At 36.6% G+C, this 6,000-nt stretch overlaps 1 protein-coding gene across 3 annotated transcripts in view; it reads left to right on the top strand.

The window, feature by feature from the left end:
- Positions 1–396: 396 nt before the first annotated feature.
- Positions 397–6,000, top strand: part of spata2 (spermatogenesis associated 2) — a 28,317-nt gene continuing 22,713 nt past the window's right edge. Inside the window, exon 1 of one of the 3 annotated variants that reach the window (XM_028811750.2) lies at positions 397–497. The gene's annotated coding sequence lies outside the window, so the exon portion shown is untranslated. The other 2 variants (XM_028811751.2, XM_028811752.2) reach the window with 2 other exon arrangements.

Genomic DNA, 6,000 nt, shown 5'->3' with positions numbered 1-6,000 from the left:
TATGTAAACAATGAAACGATTTCCCATGCCAGACAAGTCGAATTTGTACAGTTTTATACCAAATTCAAAAATAAGGATGGTTCCTTCCTTTGAATTTGTAATTATTAAACTCACAGATGAGCCCTAACGTCACCAGCAATATTTGGCAGAAGTTACGGTTAGGTGTGGTTCTTAGTTTAATACCTTCACTAATTTTGCCCTGGAAATCGACACTATATTTTTATCAAATGGACGAAACACACATATATTCGATTCCTCTCCTTAGAAATATTTTCCAGCAAAAGTAGCCATCACTACAAAAAGGTTCCAGCCTGCCGTGTCAATCTTTGAATCTTTTAAAATCTCCGGGAAGTCAACAGATGCAAATAACTGATGCGGGGACAGCCGTCGACTGGCTCTCGTTGATTATGCGCGCGACTGCAAGTACGTTGACGCGCGCGCCCGCACATGTGAAGCATGCGCAATACGACAGTGGGGATTTCCAGTAGAATGCAAAGGTAAGGTTTCGTGGAGTGGAGTGTGGCGTCTTTTCAAACACCTTACGTGTGGGTTGCTTTCATTTCTCCTCTAAACTCTTCAAATAATCGTTTTTAACTTCCTTTACTTCATTATTAGCAACCTTCTTCGGTTTATTTTGGAGAGTGCGCTGCAGGGGTCAGACGCTGTTTCCTGAACCGAAAACCTTGTTTTCATAGCAAAATACATTTGCGTAGAAAGCAGTTTATCCACAAGAATGTGTGCTGTGTTGGGACAGGTCTTCGTACTCATTTTGAAAGGAGTGAGAAACGAAGTAAAGGCATGGAAACCTTGGAGAACCGCACTAAAGCCTTTTCAGTGCAAATCCTGTGGAATGTATATGACGGCAAAGGCCTGTGGAAAGCGACAGCACCGTGACGCTGGCATGCTGCTGATGGAGTGAGTCGGGATCGCTGAGAGTATGCAGCTGCTACGGGTGTCTTTGCTGGTATACCGTCAAAACGTTATGTGAATACCTTGTTGTGCTGCTCAAAATCCCCTAGTTTTCTGATATCCTGCGCGGTGTTTTCCGTGTCGATTCACACCTCCCGTTCAAAAAAAAAGAGCACTACGCAGACCCAGACTGATCATACGCTGCAAAATCACTTTGGATTTACAGTATATGAGATGTTATCATTAGATATCAGTCTAATTATTATAGGCCTGTTGAACGTCCCTGTCGGTCTCGTTGAATTATAGCATCTTCTGATATAAGGTAGCCGAACCCGACTTGTGGTGAGTAACTTTTTTTTATTAGGAAGATTTTTTTTATTCTTTGTTCTTAGCTGGCAAGTTGAAAACACAGATTCGATTAATAATTTTGCAGTCATGTGTGATCCAAAGGAAGTTGTTAACTCTTGTGGCTTTTAAAAGTTTTTGTGTAATGTTCCATTGATGGCATGTTCCGTTGATGTTGGATCCTGGCTTGCGATTAGTCAAGGAATGAACACACAATATAAAATATACTTAAGACACAAATAATGTCTTTTTGGAGATGTAGAAGACTCAAAAATGTGTTCAGTCTACACACTTCTTAACACTGAAGAAATGTATGACGTCAGCTCTTGTTAAAATAAATGCTTTTTTTTCTTGTTGAAAATGTGATTGCTGATTGTTTGGAAACAGTCTGTGGAAATAAATCTTGTTTCTGAAGAATGTGATTGCTGATTGTTTGGAAACAGTCTGTGGAAATAAATCTTATGTTTCTGAAGAATTTGGTTTAGTCAAATAAGATGCATTCAGCGCCAATAAAAGGATCACAAAATATGAAAGGGGAAAAAAGTACATTTTAGAAAGGAATTGTGGATTTTATCATCTTTGGTATCTTTTGTGTTCATAGAGTAACTGTAACAAACATTTTGTGATGTTAATATTGTGATGCCCACCAGCTACATCAAAAGTTTTACACTTTGTATATTTTGCAATCAAGGTTGACTCTGGGTCAAATGCTGACAGTCTACTTAAAGTTAGTCCACTCTTTTGAAGATGCAAGTCTAGAAATGAGTTTGACTTTGGATCAGGTAATCATAAATCTGAATGCAGCTGCACATTTTGCTTCTCCTTAATTTTGATGGGTAGCCTCTCTGAGCACAAAATAAGTGTTTTACCCAGAAAATTGCTAGACCGTCGTGAATTTGAGGAGTATAGATCCTGTTCAAAACATGAGTGTGTTATTCTTCTAGTCATACAACTGTAAATTTCTATATATAAAAAAAAAAAGAGGAAGGCCTCATTATATACTGTAGTCCATGTGTGGCCGCGCAGTGTCGGGTGTGTGCTAGTTTCCCTTTCTTGTTTCACTGAGGAGGTCATGCAGCAGATGCTTATTCTTTTTACTTTTTTTTTTTTTTTAAATTTGAATTGACAAAAAATATTTATTTAAAAAAAAAAAAAAAGTTCCACACTGTTTCTTATTGAAACAGAACTGTCAACCATCTCATCAAGTGATGTAAAGTTACATACTGTCGAGTCTTAAAAATCATCATTCATTTCTGTGTGTTTGATTTTTTTTTTTTCTTTAGAGATCATTACAGACATAAACTACTTTTTATTTGATGAGAGAGATGATCATGCCTAAAAAGCTTGCTCCCCCTGGCTGCATCAAAGTACCCCAGCAGGGCTGGCCATCAGTACTGCAAAGGGGAATTCCACCAAGAGAATACATGGCCCTCAGAGGCAGTCTCCCTCAGCCCTTCCACTATCATGGCCTCCTGGCTGGGAAAGGCACCAGCTGTCCGTGTCCCACCAGTATAAAGGCATCCCAGCTGGATAAGGAACTATTGATCCCATCTGGGATGCCAGCCAACCTGTCAGTGGCACAGCATATGAAGTTGCAATTTGTTGCTTGCACACAGCAGTTAATTGGCACAAGCTATCTCTGGGCTAAGTATTTAGTAACAAATGCTGGCCAGTGAAATATGTAGTTTTTCATAAAAAAGAAGTAATGCAAAAGTAATGAACTGTAGAGTGCTGCATTTTATAATATAGTCCTAAAATTATACCTTGCACATCTATACTTGGTGCATACAGTATTGTATATAACAAGAAGTTTTGAAATATTCAGAAATAAGTACAGTGGAAGAAGGCAGAAGTCTTGGTTTGATAAGTCTTCACACACCATGACTCAGTACTTGCTGGCAGGTTCTGTTGCAGCAGCATCCACAATTAGTCATTTTAAAGTCTACCTAATTTGCACTTTTGGAAAGTGCATTTTGTGCCCATTCCTGTTAGCAGTGTTACTTGAGCTCTTTCAAATTGGAAGTGGATCAGTTTTGAACTACAGTCTTGATGTTCTCATGCAAATTTTTTTGTCAGATTGTGGGATGAGTCATGTGAATGTTAAACTAGTTTTGCTCTAGTGATTTTTTTTTTTTTAGTTAGATAAATGGAAGGTCATGTTTACGATATACTCTAGATATTAAATTTCATATTTAAAAAAAACTATTGTAGTACTGTCTATGAACTGTAGTGTAGTCTACTAATAGCAGGTATGTTTAATTAATATAATGTTTAACCCTGTAAATCTATATATATATATATATATATATATATATATATATAAAAAAAAAAAAGTGCCACTGCAGTTGTGGTTATCTACTTGAAGAGTCTGACATGACATGTTCTTTCAATCGCGCTTCCTGATCTAATTCATTCTTATCCAGAGGTGGTGGATTTGACATGCAGCAACTTCCTTTAAACCCAACAGATCTGTCTGATTTATTATTACATTAATAAATATAGATATCATCAACTTTAAGGTATAAACACTAAATATTTAGAACTAGTTATGTTTAATGTCTTTTGTGATGTGTTATGGCTGGTTTATACTTCACGCTCAGAACGCGTATATCCACGTATCATGTCCTCAAATTAATGTGACGCGTGCGTAAGTTGCAGTACCAGTAGTGCTGGGCGGTATGACCAAAATTCTATATCACGGTATTTTTCAAAATTATACCGGTTTCACGGTATTCAACTGTATTTTTTTTCCCCATACATGAGTGGATGTTAACCACATTTTCCACTGCAATTACTGCAGTAGACTGGCTAAGAATAACCAATTCCACTGTCATGAGCATTGTACATTGTACAAAAAACATTTTAATGTGCACAAAAGTATTAATACAGGTTTGCATGGCCCCATAAAGTGATAGTTTTCAAGGGGGTGGCACTAATGAAGAGAAGGAATCGCATTGCATGACAGATGCAGTCAAAATATAGAACCTTTTTATTGAAGAAATTTTGCAAACAACTTAAACTATAATTTTGACAACATATTTTCAACATCCAAAGAGGCATTTAGATTTAGTAAAATATCCAGATGTGCTTGTCAAAAGTTGTATTACACTGAACATGTTTTAGAAAAGGAATAAATAGTAAATATTTTTTGTAAACCAACTACACTTTCTGTTAATGTTAACAATCTCTGTCCACTGACACGTTAAAGTGACTTTTTAAACAACTTTACCATAATTAAACTGCATAATATTTAAACTAATAAATGATAACAATAAAATAAATAATAGTGCAACTATCAGTAATAATACAATTACTTCAAGCCCAGGTGCATTACACAGTATTCACCAAATAAAAATAAAATAAAACAAGTGCAACTTGGTGATGACATCTTTACCAACTGAACCATCATTTAGGCAAACTGCATTAATATGGAACTTGCTTCAAGCTAAGCTATATACATAAATAATAAAACTGCAACTTGCATTTATAATGCTGTTTGTGGTATAGCCCTACGGAAGCGTATTAGGGCCACGGTGAAGAAGAAAAAATACGGACATAGGGAAGAAAAAAGCTATATGTCGAGAATAACGTCGACATGTTGACTTTATTCTCGACATTTCCACTTTAATTTGACGCTTATGTCGAGATTAAAGTCGACATTTACACTTTTTTCTCATAGTTTATTTTATAATTAAAGTAGAATGTTGTAAACTAAACTTCATCCTAAAATCAATGTTTAATGTACTAGATTTTCTCAAACTCCGTCATAAGTTAATGTAGCACATTAAATGCTTTGTGTTAAGTGTTCCCCGACCCAGCTGTTAATCACTACGCTTCTTAAACTGACTTCCGCCGCACTAAGGAGGTGCCGGCAGCGATCACCACACAGAATCCATTCACTTCATGATATTCCTGCTCTCTGAAAATTTAGAATGCTAAGACATATATTTGATATCATTTTCAGGATGAAATGCATTAAAGCAGGTATTAAACATGCACGGTAGTGAGGTGGTAGTGCTGCTTCCTCGCAGTAAGGGTTCCCAGGTGTATGTTCAGTGTAGAGAACTTTATGGCAGGTGTGACGAGGCTCCAAAAAACTGGATGCATGAATGGGTATCGCACAGGTTTAACTTAAATATTGTGTAAATGATGGGTTTGTGATCTGGTGGTCGGAGACACGAACACAGAATTCAATGGATGTTCTTCTGAGCGGGCTTTCTTTATTGCATACGTGCTGTTTGTATGACATACCAAAACCCCAGTTCCTATCCTTCCTTTTTCTTTCTCCACTTAACCAATCACCACACGATAAACAATGTGAAATTAAAACTAGTTATAAACTTAGCCCACTGAGTTTTCAGAACTTTAAAAAAAATCTTCATTATACATGTTTAATTATGCCATCCATTCAGGGTTGCGCCCATCCCAGCAAGCATTGTGTGAGAGGCAGGAGCAATCCTGAACAAGTCGCAAGCACATTGCAGGGTAAATATGAGCAAAACATACACTAGCAGGGTAAATGTATCATAACAAAACCCCATGAAAATCTAGTATATTAAATATTCACTTTATGATGAAGTTTAGTTTATGATGTTCTACTTTAATGACAAATTACGAGAATAAAGTCAATATGTCAGCTTTATTCTCGTCATAAACGCCAAGATTAAAGTGGAAATGTCGAGAATAAACTCAACATGTCGTCACACTATTACACAGTACCCAGGTACATTACACTGTATTGAAAAA

Source organism: Erpetoichthys calabaricus, chromosome 10 (assembly GCF_900747795.2).
Source record: "Erpetoichthys calabaricus chromosome 10, fErpCal1.3, whole genome shotgun sequence".
In the NCBI taxonomy this organism is placed as follows: domain Eukaryota; kingdom Metazoa; phylum Chordata; class Cladistia; order Polypteriformes; family Polypteridae; genus Erpetoichthys; species Erpetoichthys calabaricus.
This window is presented reverse-complemented; position numbering and strand designations above follow the sequence as displayed.